Genomic DNA, 12,751 nt, shown 5'->3' on the forward strand with positions numbered 1-12,751 from the left:
TAAGTGGCGGGAACTGGACTTGAGGCAGTTGGACTCAGGATGCTACAAGTTTTCACGATTCTAGCTGCATTTGAATCGGCCTTTGAAAACCACTCTTGCTCGTGCCTGATCCTAAGGGATGTTTTTGGTGGTGGTGGTGGACAGTCGGCACGAGTCCATCATTCTAAAAATCTCCAGAGGTGAAACTGATGTGCTGGACCAAGACCCAATATGCCGCATAGCAGCCACCTGTTCCATTGTCTTGGGTCTGCAACGAGCTTCGTGAGGAACAGGGAACATGACCTCTGACTCGCCAGCTCCCCTCAGCACCTAGAATAGTGCTTGGCCCACAGTCAGCTTTCATTAAGTGTCAAGGAGTAAATAATTGTTTTTATTCTGGGCTGTCTGGAGTCCTGGGATGCTAGAAAGAGCCAGATAACCTGGCCCACTGGCCCCATGAGTTCACAGTTGCCATCCTCAGCCCCCCTCATGGCCTGACTCCTTCCCAGGAATTGTGGAAGTTTCCCCCACCTGCCCCCATCTGCCATGCTCTCAGCAGATGGCCCAGCCCCCACCCATGAGACCAGGATCTCCAGAGCAAGATCCCTTGGCTGGCCTCCCCCGTCTCTGTGGCTCCCCAAAGGTCTCAGGGCCTTTACTCCTTGATCTTTTACCTTTTCGGACACAGAAGGTTGAGGCTTCATTCTGCCTCAGGCTCCCCTCCCCAGCCTGAGCCCCTGGAATGACATTAGTCCCAGTTCCCAGGTGGCACCCTCCATCATTTGCTATCTTTGGAACCCGCGCGCATCCTCCCTTCTGACTTCCCAGCCGTCACTCGCACCAAATGTCTCTGCCTCCCAGGCCCCACGCTCATGCCCTGGGCCATCCTGGTGGCCTCACAGCCGACCGGCTTATTCTCATCTTTCAGCGCTGCCCCCCGTCCCCCACGCCCATGTGGTCATTCCACACCTCTTGCCAACCTTCCAGTGAGCAGAACAAATGTACGGGGCCCTGCAAGCTTCCTCACAGATTAGGCCTGAATTTCTGTTTAGAACACCATCTCTCCTCCTGTCCTCTCTGGTCCTGTTAGATCTCTTCCTTAAACATTTCCTGCCATCCCTCTGTGTCTCTCGTTTCCCCCCGTCAAAGCCTCGTCCAGCCTCAGAGCCCAGTTCAATGCCCAACCTGAGCCCCATGACCAGCCTAGCAGGACGGGGGGGCACCTTTCTATGACTTTGTTCTGCAGTTCAGCAGCATGTGCTGCTTTTCCAGACTTACTATCGATTTTCTTCCCTCCTTAATGGACTGTAGGCCCCTTGAGGGCCGGATCTGGCCTTTCTCCCCTGCAAGTGCTCCGTGGTAGCTTTGCACAGAGAGAAGGCTCCATTCTGCATGATGGTTGCAGAGGGACACGCGCTCTCGCAAGCTCCTCTTGGCCCTGCACAGACTCACAGTGCCGTCAGCAGTGCCCAGAAGCCGGCAGGCTGTGCAAAGCAGGAGTTTTGCCCCTATGTCTTCCCGGGGCCTAGGCAGGCCTGCTGGGAAGCTGTTCATGGCCGCACAGTTCCTGGGATAGCAGCCAGGCAGCAAGAAGCTGCGCACCTCGAGGGCAGGGAATGGGCAGCCTCTCCTCCAGGCAAGGCCGCACTGGGGCCCAGTGGGGTTACTTGGGTCAGGGATCAGAGCCCTGGTCAGGGTGGCCCCTTTCCGTGTGGGCCCTCCTGGACACCCTCACTTTCCTCCAGCACGAGTTCCCTGGGACTCCCCTCCCACTTCCCAAAGAGGGTTGAGAAAGGACTCCCCCGGGGGGGACAGACTCAGCGCGGCGCTGCGAGACTAGAGCACAAAAGCCAACAAAACCCACCTTACTTGTAATGCACCCGCCCTGGTCAGTTTGTCAAGCCCTACTCTGTTTCCTCTGAGCAATGGGACAGGGAAAAGAATTTAAAAAACAGAACAAAACAAAAAACCCTGCTCTAAGTATGCACAAACTTTATGGCCTCCCTCGGCTCCTTGTGCTTCTCCTTCCCCGCCAGGGCTGGCTGTGAGCTCCCCTCCCAGACTTTGTGCTTTCCATCCTAACGTTTCTGGCAGCTCCTGCATGAATGGCTAACACAGTCATTTTCTCCCCTCCGCCCCCATTATCAAAGCGTGCTTGAATAACTGTTAACTCCCGGTTAACAGAATCGTGTTAATCATCTACAAGCCCGGGGGCAGGGAAATTATTCTGTGTAACCTTGTCCCAGTGGCGGGAGAGCCCCTGTCCCCTGGCAGCTGACCTTCAACGAAAACCGGACCTAGAAGCTGGTGAAACCCAGACCGTGAGGGTGTTACAAGGGCTGTTCATCAGCCAAGGTCAGAAAGCGCTGGGCCAGGGTGACCCTCATGCTCTGCCTTCCCAGGCGGGAGGATGCCTTTCCATCCCGTCACCCTTGCTCCAGGACCCTGTAAAGAGACCAGGCTGCACTTTTTTTCCCCCCCAAATTGTTTTGCAAGCGAGGGCTAATCTATCGCACATTCTTCGTTGCTGGGAGACTCTGAGTGGCTGTACAGGCTGTTCTTTCCCGGAGCCATAGTTCAAAAGTACTGCTGACCCAAACACGGACTGTAACCCTGCCCTCCCTTGTGCGGGGCTGGGACGGCCGCTCGGATGTTCCCCCCCACCCCCCACCCCCACGTGGCTCCAAGTGGCCAGATCCACCCTCCAGACCCAGTGGCTGGGAGAGAGACCTCCTTCTGAAGTTGGGTGGGTGGCGCCCTTCCGGGGCAGGGGAAGCAGGAGCTGGAGGAGAGGAGCCCCAAGGGGAGCAGGGAGGCTCCGGGGCCGCCCCTTCCCTACCCCAGCGGTAGGTAGCTCCGCATCTGGATCGCGCCCCCGGGCGCCCGAGGGTGGGAGAACCACCTTGGAGAAAACGGCCCCTTCATTCACTAAGCGGGTCTGTTGCGGAGGGGGAGGCCCGGGGGAGGGAGAGCCGCTGTCCGCGCTCTGGCTGGGCTGGCTCGCTCCCCCCTGCAGCAGCGCCCCGCCCGCCCCTTGCGGAGGGGAGATCCGCAGCCAGAGCAGGGCGCGGCCAGACTTATTAGGAAAGATGCGGCGGGGTCTTGGCAGGCGCGGCGCGGCGCGGCGGCTCCGGCGTCCCCGCGCGTCTGGTTACTGCCAGGAGCTGCGCTCCGGGCCCTGCCGGCCTGGCCAGTCCCCAGGCCGCGGCTGCCCACGCGCCTGCGCCGCTCCAACCCGAACATTTCCACATTAGGCTGCCTCCCCGCACTCCGCGCCCCTGGCCGTGACCTCGGGTGACCTCCGCGGCGGGCTCGGAGCCAAGCCTTCCCCACAGGTGCTCTGGCTGTTTTCTGGGTCGCCCTTGTGATCGGGTGTCCAGGCACTTGGCAAAATTTAGCAAAAGTTCTCTGGTGCCGGGTTTCACCCTCGCGCTACTGACACAGACTCTCTCGGGGACCTGTGAGCCGAGCTTGCGGGCCTCGGCGGGCACGGGTGACCGCGCCCAGCCAGTTTCACAGGCACAAGAGGCTGGATGACTTCGCCTCCCTGTTCAACCCTACCCCTCCCTTGAAGCTGGTCTGAGTTCCCTTGATTATTGATAATTTAAGTTCCCTTGATTATTCCTTACACACAACCCCAGGTCTCTATTTGCCGGGGCATATATGGCAGCCACCGGGGGCCCTGCGGGTCTGGAAGGGGGGCTGTCCTGACGGGAGCTGGGCTGTCAGTGCTCACTCGGGAGGCCGGGGAATTCGAGGCTTACTTAAAAAATGACACGTGTTGAAATGATGATAATTTGGATAAAGTGGGTTAAATAAAATGTTATGAAAATTCATTTTACCTGTGTCTTTTTACTTTTTAATGGAGCTACTAGAAACGGTCCCATGCGCGCCTTGTGCTGTGTTGTGGGGGACAGTGTGGTTCTAGACAGTCCCTGCAACCATGCGTCCTTGTCCTGCATGTCCGGGACTGCAGGGTGCTTCCGGGCTGTGTAGCTCTGGCTCCTTCCTCCTTTCTGCCTCCCTCCTTGCAGAGCTTCGAAGTCATGTTGCAGGGCCCAGGGCCCGCGTCTCCTACGTCTCCTATCAGGGCAGACTCTGGGATAGAGCCTCCTGTGGCCACCACCCCACCTGCATATGCACGCTGAGACATTGTCCCACTGTTTGGGGGTCAGGAGGCTGTACCCAGTCCCAGGCAGACAGCACTAAATGTGGGCGGTTTTATTTCTCTATTGCAAGCGGCACAGAATGATGAGCCTAAGTCATGACGACTGGATTGCAGTTACCGGCACTTGGGAGAAAGTGTCCACCGGGTCTGGGCTTCAGACCTGTTCGGTAGAACTCAAAAGAAACTTTGAGAAGTTCTTCTTTTATTAAGAGCACTAGGATTTTAAATCAAATAAAATGCCATGTATCACAATTTATTTCGTTCTATAGGCAGCATTCATGGGAAGTCAAAATGTCATGAGTTAGACATGTCAGTGTCAGACTATTGTCTGGCATGGTACCTGTGTCCCCTGTGGCTGTTTGAACTTGATTTGTGGCTACTCCAAACTCAGATGTAATGGAAATATAACATGCTCTTGGGTTTGGAGAAAAAAAAAGTAAAATATCTCACTAATGATTGTTTATATTTATTATAAATATTTTAATATTTTATATTTTTTCAATCGAGTTATATCATTTATAATTAGTCTTGTTCCTTTTTTAAAAAAAAAGATTTTATTTATTTATTTTACAGAGAAAGTGGTTGACGAGAGACAGAGCATGAGCAGTGGGGAGAAGGCAGAGGGAGAAGAAGGAAGCGGGGAGCCCGATGTGATGCGGGGCTCGATCCTGGGACCGTGAGATCATGACCTGAGCTGAAGGCAGACGCTTAAAGGACTGAGCCACCCAGGTGCTGGTTCCTTTTTTGAACATAGGTACTAGAAAATTGAGAATGGCTTATGTAGCTTACACTATTTCTATGGGGCAGTGCTGCTCCAAGAGAAGGATGCATTATTTATTCTGACACAATTACAGATATAGGTGAGCATCTCAGCCAGGTTTATCACAGCGCTGGAGCCTGGAAACTTGGACTCTGAGTCTTCCAGCCGTGCAACAGAACATATGTCCAGTTCTGTAGGTGTGAATTTTGGTTCCTGGAGCCAGATGTTCTCTGGGGGACCCACCTTGACTTAACGTCTCCAGAAACAGCCCCGCAGGCCCTCTGGGAAACTCCCAGGTTCTGCAGAGACTTGTCAGGTAGTAATTACAGGTGTGCAAAGACCCTCCTGCTTCATACACTTAGTCATAATGATTTACCTTTACCAGGCACCAAGGTGTGCTGGGAGATTAGCTGAACAGAGAGAAGACGCGGCAAGCAGATCACCTTGAAGTTGACCTGTCAGCCCGATTTCATAGCACCTGCCTGTTCTAGCCCGGGGGCTGCAATTTATTCTTTGGGAAATTGCAAATTTTGCCTGCAGGCCCCAATCCAAATCCTGGCTTCTCTCTCCCAGGTTCTGGAAGACAGGATGGAGGCATCTGTAGGGCAGGGGAATGAATTTCTTTTCCAGGGAGTTTTCCACCTGAATTAGCTTTTATGACACCTTCAAGCATTCTCTAAGACTTTGGTCTTTAAACACACACACACACACACACGCACGCACGCACGCACGCGCGCGCGCGCGCGCGCGCGCGCCTGTGCGCACATTCAAATCCACATCAGAATGTCTTTGTTCTTTGGCCCCCTGGAGTCAGGTGCTGAGTCATCTACCTGCTCCCCTTCCCAACCCCTCCCAAGCAGGGAGCCCTGGTTTGGAGGCAGTGGGAAGAATCCTGGAGAATCAGGTGTTCCTGCCCTTTTGCACGACCTGGGCACTGTGCCTGCCTGCCCCACACGCTGAATGCTGCTGGGAAGGAGAAAAGCAACATTCATTAAAGGGGAGGAAAAATTAGGCCCTTTTCATTAAGGTCAGAAGATTTCTGCGGTTGGAGCAGCTGGCCAGGTGCATGAGCAATTTTCTTAGCTCCTTGGCAGCAGCGAAGTATTTGAAAAATAATGGGGCCCTTAGTCTTATAAGTAAAAACGCATTTATCTTGGAAATTAAAAAAAAAAAGTGCTGGCGGTGGAAATTTTCGGATGAGATGCATTTCTTCGCGCCTGAATGTCTTGAATGCCTGCTGGCTTTGTCTCCCTGCTAAGCTGCTCACACTTGCAAATCTGTGCTTTTCAAGGTGAGGAGCTGAGAGTAAAAAAGGGCTGTGAGATGTATTTCTGGGAGGACGAAAACAGGAAACAAATTGGAAGGACAGCGTGTGGGGTGCGGATGCTGGGTTCAGGGAGAGTGTTTGCTTATTTGGACAGAGAGCAAACGTCCCATGCCACCCAGTGCTAGGAGCTCAACACTCTTTTAACCAGCCCTGGAAACCGAAGTTCTCTTTGGAACTTGGTGGGACTGTTATTTATTTATTTTTTTTCGGCTTAAATTGCTTTTATATGGTTACCCTCACGACTCCTTTCTGTTTGGGGGATATTTTTCATATTTTTTTTTATTAAAAAGAGCCCCAGAACATCTTGATTTTGAAAATGCACGTTCACCCAAATAAGGCGCCAAGAGCATAAACAAGGTGGCCTCAATATTTTGTGTCAACAGCCAATGTTCCAAGGATGCACAGCCGAACTTGAGGGCAAAGAAGGAAGGAAAAGGCTCAGTCCTTGCCCCTAGGTGTTCCAACACCTCCAGTCCCCTCCTCTGACCTCCTTTGCCGACTTTCACTTCTGTGATTTTGAAGGGAGAGAAGGCAGGTTGGAAAGAAGGAGGATACTGGGTGTGTAGGTTATGGAGGGAAGGCTCAAGGTGTGCTTGGGGAGGGAGAGGAAGGGATGGGGGATGGGGAGTTGCTTGTGAAGGGGGGGTCCAGTGACCTGTGGGCGAATTCTGTCAGCACAGATCCGTCCATGGCCTCCTAGGCTCATGCGGTAGACTGTGGTTGCCGCCATGCCCCTCTGGGCGAGGTCACAGGGCTGTGTTGGTCTATCTCATAGCAGGGGCACCGGAGGACATTCTAGGGGCTCCTCATCACCTCTGACAGTCACTGAACAGTTCCACTGTCCAGAGAAATCCCAAAGATGCTCATACCATCTGCCATGCGGCCCAGGAAACTACTGGTCTAGTCAACCTTGGGAGCCACCTTGGCGTCCTTACTTGGCATTTCCCAGACCCACCCGGTCACCGGACCTCATTACCCCTCCCTGAGTTGTCTGTCTGCTCTCCCTTCCTGTCCCCTCACTCTGCCCTGGGTCTCAGAGTACAGTGTTGAGGGGGAAGGGACAGACTGAGCTCAACACTTATGGCCGTTGACCCCAAAAAGTCTGTGCTCGGCCATCTCCGCGGGCCTCTCAGGCCTCGGGGGCGTGGGTCAAAAGCAGATTCTGCAGGGAAAATGGCGACGTGGAGTCCAGAGACATTATCTACCTCTTATTTTGCAGACACGGAGCCCAAGACTCATCCAGGTCATGTGACTTGTCTGGAGCCGTTGAGCCAATTGGAGAAGAACCAGCGCTGGCACCCAGCTTTCCTGACTCTCTGTATGCGCCCCCCCAAACTTACCTATGGGGAACGTTCTACCAGGCCGTTCTCGTCACCGCCGGTGGAGTAATAGGTGTGGTTTTGTGCTATACTTATGCTTGTCACTAAGTCTATCCCCTGGCCTGCATGGCCTCTGTGTATCACCACATTTCCTGGAGGCTCTGCTTCTGACCTGGGTGACTCTGCATGCCGTGGAACAGAGGGGGTCCCTTGGTAGAGTGTTCTGGACCAGGAGTCGCGCAGTATTGTACCGGGGCCAGCTGTGGCCCACTGGCCAGAACCAACGGTCAACGATTCAGGAATCTTGGGCGTCACTTAACTGTTGATAACGTGAACGCGGCTCTGGGGAGAGGATTTGCACCACAGAAACTGGTAAATGCTACAAATCGGGGTTTTCTTTTCCCTCAACATTTAGCTGGTTTACCAGCTCACCATGGATTTGGAGGTAGAACCCTGCTTAGGGCAGGGAGCTACTTCCAGGCAAGATGTTTAGTGCCAATTAAAAAATGGAAGGTGGCCCTATTGTGTATGAAGGGAAAGCATCAAATCTGGGAAAACTACCATATAGGAGGTGAATGTCATTGATTGAGGACTGAGGAGAGCTCCAGGGAGCAGCAGGGCTATCTAACATGATGAGTGACAGTGAGGCCTGGTGGGACTCTGACAGCCATCTCGGGACAGCTTCCCCAGGGTCACCTATGAGCTGGTGAGCTGGATGTACCTCTCGGCCCTGGGGCAGAAACCTGGTGAAGGGCAGCCACGGTCCATCACTGTCTCCCCCAGTCCTGCCCCTGCCCAGCACATCAGCAAATGTTATCAATCCATCCCCGGTCCACAGCTGATTGTGCCCACTGCTCCTTACTGCGGCCACTAGCCAAGTGCAAGGCTCTGTCCCATCTTTCCTAAGATGCCCCCTTCCCTGCATTCTTGCCCATCTCTAGTTACTGTCAACACAGCAGCAAAAGTGATGGGGGCAAGAAGGAGGAGGAGCAGGAGAAGAAGGAAGAGAAGGAGGAAGAAGAGGAGAAGGAAGAGAAGGAGGAGGGAAAAAAGGAGAAGGAGAATTTATTATATCATCCTTCCCTGCACTTCATCAAAACCCTTCAACAGCTTCCCATTGTACTTAGAATCGAGCAAAGCTCTGTGAGAGCTGGCCCCTGCCCCCTCTCCAGCTTCTCTAGCTCTGTGCTCCTGCATCACTCTTGCCATACTGGTCTTCTTTCAGTTTCTTGAAACCAGCCTCAGGACCTTTGCACACACTCTTCCTGCCTCCAGGACTATGTCCTGAGTCATCCCATGGCTCCTTCATTTCCTTTAGGTCTCATCTTGAGTGCCCCCTTCTTAGATGGAGCGTTCCCACTCACCTGGTGGAGTCCCTGGGGAGCTAGCAAGAGGCTTTGCACACAGGACCGGTGGGAACCAAGCAGTGTGGGACTTTGGGGTGAAAGGAACTGTATGAGTTCACAGTGTTCCCTTAAATTAGCCAACACCGTAAACCTTACAACAATACTGCTCAAAAGTCTGTGTTTGCTGACTATACAGTTCTATGTCCATTTGGGCAGAGGCCTGGGAAGGCGGCCAGCAAACCAAGGGGTGCGTGGGGATGATGGGGGTGCGGGAGCCCTGGGCAAGCCACGCATACTTCCAGACACTCCCATCTTGTCCTAAAGCTCTGACCGGCCTCTGGTTTGTTATTGGAACGAGCACCGATGATTCACGTTAAACAGATCCGAAGCAAAACTCATAATTTGTTTTTCTTGAAATGGTCCTGAGAGGTGCTTTCCAAGAAATAAGAAAAAAAAATGAACTCGCAGTGACTTTGAGTCTGCCGAGGGGCAGTCAGTGGTTCATTCCCAAGTGCAGAGCTTTCCCTGTCGCCCAGTGCACAGGCAGTGAAGGAAAGGGCTGCCGAGCCTGGGAGGTCGAAGTGCTTTGCTGTTGTTCTTGCAGGGTCCTCAGCGGGTGCTTATGGGGCCCCGGGGGCAGGGGCTGGGGAAGGGGTGCCTCCAGATCCCGTCATGGCGGCACAGCACATGGCTTAGAAAACTGGAACTGTACCCACTGACAGTTCTGGAGCGCAGCAGTCTGAAATCAAGGTGTTACAGAGCCACGCTCCTTGCATGAACTCTAGTGGGGAATCCCGCCTTGCCTTGTTCAGCTTCTGCGGGTGGCTGGAAATCTTTGGCATTCCTTGGCTGGTGGCTGCCTTGGTCTAATCTCTATCGTCATCATCACGTGGCATTCCTCCCTCTGTCCCTGTCTGTGTGCAGATGTCTTCATAAGGACCCCAGCCACGGGGTTTAGGGCCCACCCTCCTCCAGCATCATCTTAACTTGCTTACATCTACAAAGACCCCCTTGCCAAATAAGGTCCCGTTCACAGGTAGTGGAGTAAGGCCGTCCCCATCTCTTTCTGGGGGACACAACTCATCCCACATAGGAGGGGTCCCCTCGCTCCTATGCGGGTAGTCATGTCACATGTGTGTGTCACAAACATGCCGAGCTGATGAGGAAACCTCACCTCCAGCTTGAGTAAGATGTGACTTCCGAGTATGGGATATGCAATTCACCAAAACATTTTGAGGTTTGGAGTGAGAGCCTGCTGGAGGTTGGGAAGCCTCCTTCCTTCAAAGATTTCCCAACATGTGTTACACAGGTCGCCATGGCAGGCTGAATCGTGGCCCCTCAGGAGATGTCCACGTCCTGAGCCCTGGAACCTGGGGTTGTGTCACTCTCCATGGTAAAAGGGACTTTGCCGATGGGATTAGGTTAAGGATTTTGAAACAAGGAGACAATCCTGGATGATCTGAGTGAGCCCAATGTCATCACGAGGGTCCTTATAAGAGGGAGATGGGGGACTCAGAATCCGAGAAGGAGACGTGACTGCAGGTGCAGAGGTTAGAGAGGTTAGAGGGATTTAGAGCTGCTGCACTGCGGGCTTGGAAAATGGAGGGAGGGACAAGAGCCAGGAACGCGGGCAGCCCTCTGCACCTGAAAATTCGAGGAAGCAGACTCTTCCTTCGGAGCCTTCAGAAGGAACCAGCCCTTGATCCTTGATCCTACTCCAGTGAGATGCATTTTTCACTTCGAATAAATCAATTTATCTTGTTTAAGGCCGTTAAGTTTGTAGAAATTTGTCACAGCAGCAACAGGAAGCTAATACAGTCACACAGCCCAGTTTCCTGTCTTGTATTAATTTAACAAACGATCCGTCTGTCGTTTCTGTTGAGTAAGATCTAGAGTGGTATACTGCATGTAGAAGACACTTAACTCTTTGTTGGACGGATAAATTGAGAGCTTGTTATATATTGTGTGGTAAGCTGGCCTCTTTGGATACGTCACTACCCTCGTCTCTATGAGTATGGAAGAGCACTGGATAGTAAACAAATACTTCTACCCATTAAGGCATGACTGGGTTCCTTGGTGAGTGCTATGGCATTGGAACACCAGAGAATGTTGACCGAGGAGAGCCAGGGGACCTAGCTTAGACTCTGGGGTCAGGCAGAGCCATCGGGGGGACACAGAGCTGAAATGAGGATGAGACATGCTTCCTTTTGGTTCTAGTTTCAATGACAGAAACGTTCTCTGCACAAGGAGGTACCCAGATTTGAGCTCTATCATGCCCCTCCTTTTGGGGAACGGTCTGAGGTTGTCATTTGGTGGTGGGAAAAAATGTGGTGTGGGTTCAGCCTGGCGCTGAGCTGGGTGTTCATCTTCAGTCCGCCCGCGGTCAGTGCCCTCAGAACTCTCCTGCCCTCCCCGCATGCCGTGGGTTCCGCTGATGAACCACAATCTGCCCGGTGGGGAGTGAAGCGTGGCTGGGAGTGGGGAGTGCCTTTGCCCCACTGAGACAGGCTTGGAGGAGGCATGAACCTGGCTGATCCTTATTCCTGGGGCTGCTGGTGTTTTCTGAGGCAGAGCTGGAGCCCAGGGTAGATTCGCATTTATGGGTGTCTCTGTGCTAAGGAAGGGACAGGACCTGGGGAAATGACATTGAGCGACACGGAGGCCCTACACCCCCGTGGTGGGGACACTTGGGAGAGGCAGACACCGTGAATACAGGACGTAGACTGTTGTGCCAAAATTATAAGTTAGGCACTGCAAACTCTGCCTGGGGGATTCTGGGCAACACGGAGGAGACCTTGAAGATGCTGGAGTTTGCTCTGTGAAGAAGCTGGGGGAAGCCTGTTCTGGGTGGGAGCAGCAGGAGAGTAGGTTCTCCACATTCCAGGGTTCTGAATGGTTGGGGGCCCAGCTTCACGCCTCCTCCCCAGGTCCTCACACCGGGCACTAGGTCAGCAGCAGGACACAGTCCCTCTCCTCCCTTCCTGCGACAACACTGTCACATCACTGTCAGCACCCCATCTCAGATGAGCCTCCGAGAAGGGCCAGAATGCATCCGATCTCCAACAGCTGCTGAGATCCCAGTGCTGTCTGCTTAAAACTCAAACCCGCACTCCTGGCACCATGTGGGTCTGCGGGAAAGCTGAGCCCGATTTGCTCCCATGCCCTGGCCCCCAACCGACACGTGCACCCCTCCCATTTGCTGGAGGTGCATTTCCCAGCTAAGCTGTGGGTGGTGCAGACCTGGCCCCACGGGCGGTTCCAAGCCCTGGTGTTCCAGAGGCTGCGTGTCTCGGGACGGATGGCCGTATTAGGGGGCACCCAGGGAAGCTTCTGAGGTTCGACGGGGCCCTGCTGACCACGCTGAGTTCTGCCCCTTCCACTCCTAAGGGGGAGGGCTTGTATTGGGGCCATACACGTGCACTCCGGATGTGCCCCACGGAGCCTGCTCTGGGAGGAGAGCCACTTGCGCATGGCAGCAGGAGGGCCTGGGGTGCCAAAATATTCCACAGGTTGCCACTTGCCACCTGCCAACCAGAATCCCTGTGTTCCCCTTCCCACCCCCGCTCCTAGCCCTGCCTTATCAAGTGGAATCTTGTAGGAGCTGCTGGCACCTCGGCAACAGTGAGGAAAACATCCTAATCAAACAAAGACTCTCCCCAGCACACAAGGGCTAGCCCTCGGCTATGGCCTCATGACAACAGTCCTTGCTTAAGCTTTTACGGGGGAGCCAAATGCCCTAGTACCAAAGGCTGTCCCACATCCCTCAGGGGAATCATTCCCCTGCCCCCCAAGCTGGGCACCCATTTGAGGAAAGACCTTGGCCCCACAGGCAAAAGGGCAGCCGAGACGTGA

General features: G+C 53.8%; 1 long non-coding RNA gene across 3 annotated transcripts; it reads left to right on the forward strand.

Moving 5' to 3' along the window:
- The first annotated feature begins 2,539 nt into the window (after positions 1–2,539).
- On the forward strand, positions 2,540–10,858 carry LOC132016157 (uncharacterized). 3 transcript variants are annotated; one of them, XR_009403899.1, is made up of 4 exons: positions 2,540–2,825; positions 4,721–4,876; positions 7,454–7,925; positions 8,495–10,858. It is a non-coding gene; the product is annotated as an uncharacterized LOC132016157 (long non-coding RNA). The 3 variants fall into 3 exon arrangements; XR_009403900.1 differs by having other exon boundaries at positions 10,209–10,858; XR_009403898.1 differs by having other exon boundaries at positions 2,549–2,825; positions 7,454–10,858.
- Positions 10,859–12,751: the final 1,893 nt, after the last annotated feature.

Source organism: Mustela nigripes, chromosome 4 (assembly GCF_022355385.1).
Source record: "Mustela nigripes isolate SB6536 chromosome 4, MUSNIG.SB6536, whole genome shotgun sequence".
NCBI classification, from domain to species: Eukaryota; Metazoa; Chordata; class Mammalia; order Carnivora; family Mustelidae; genus Mustela; species Mustela nigripes.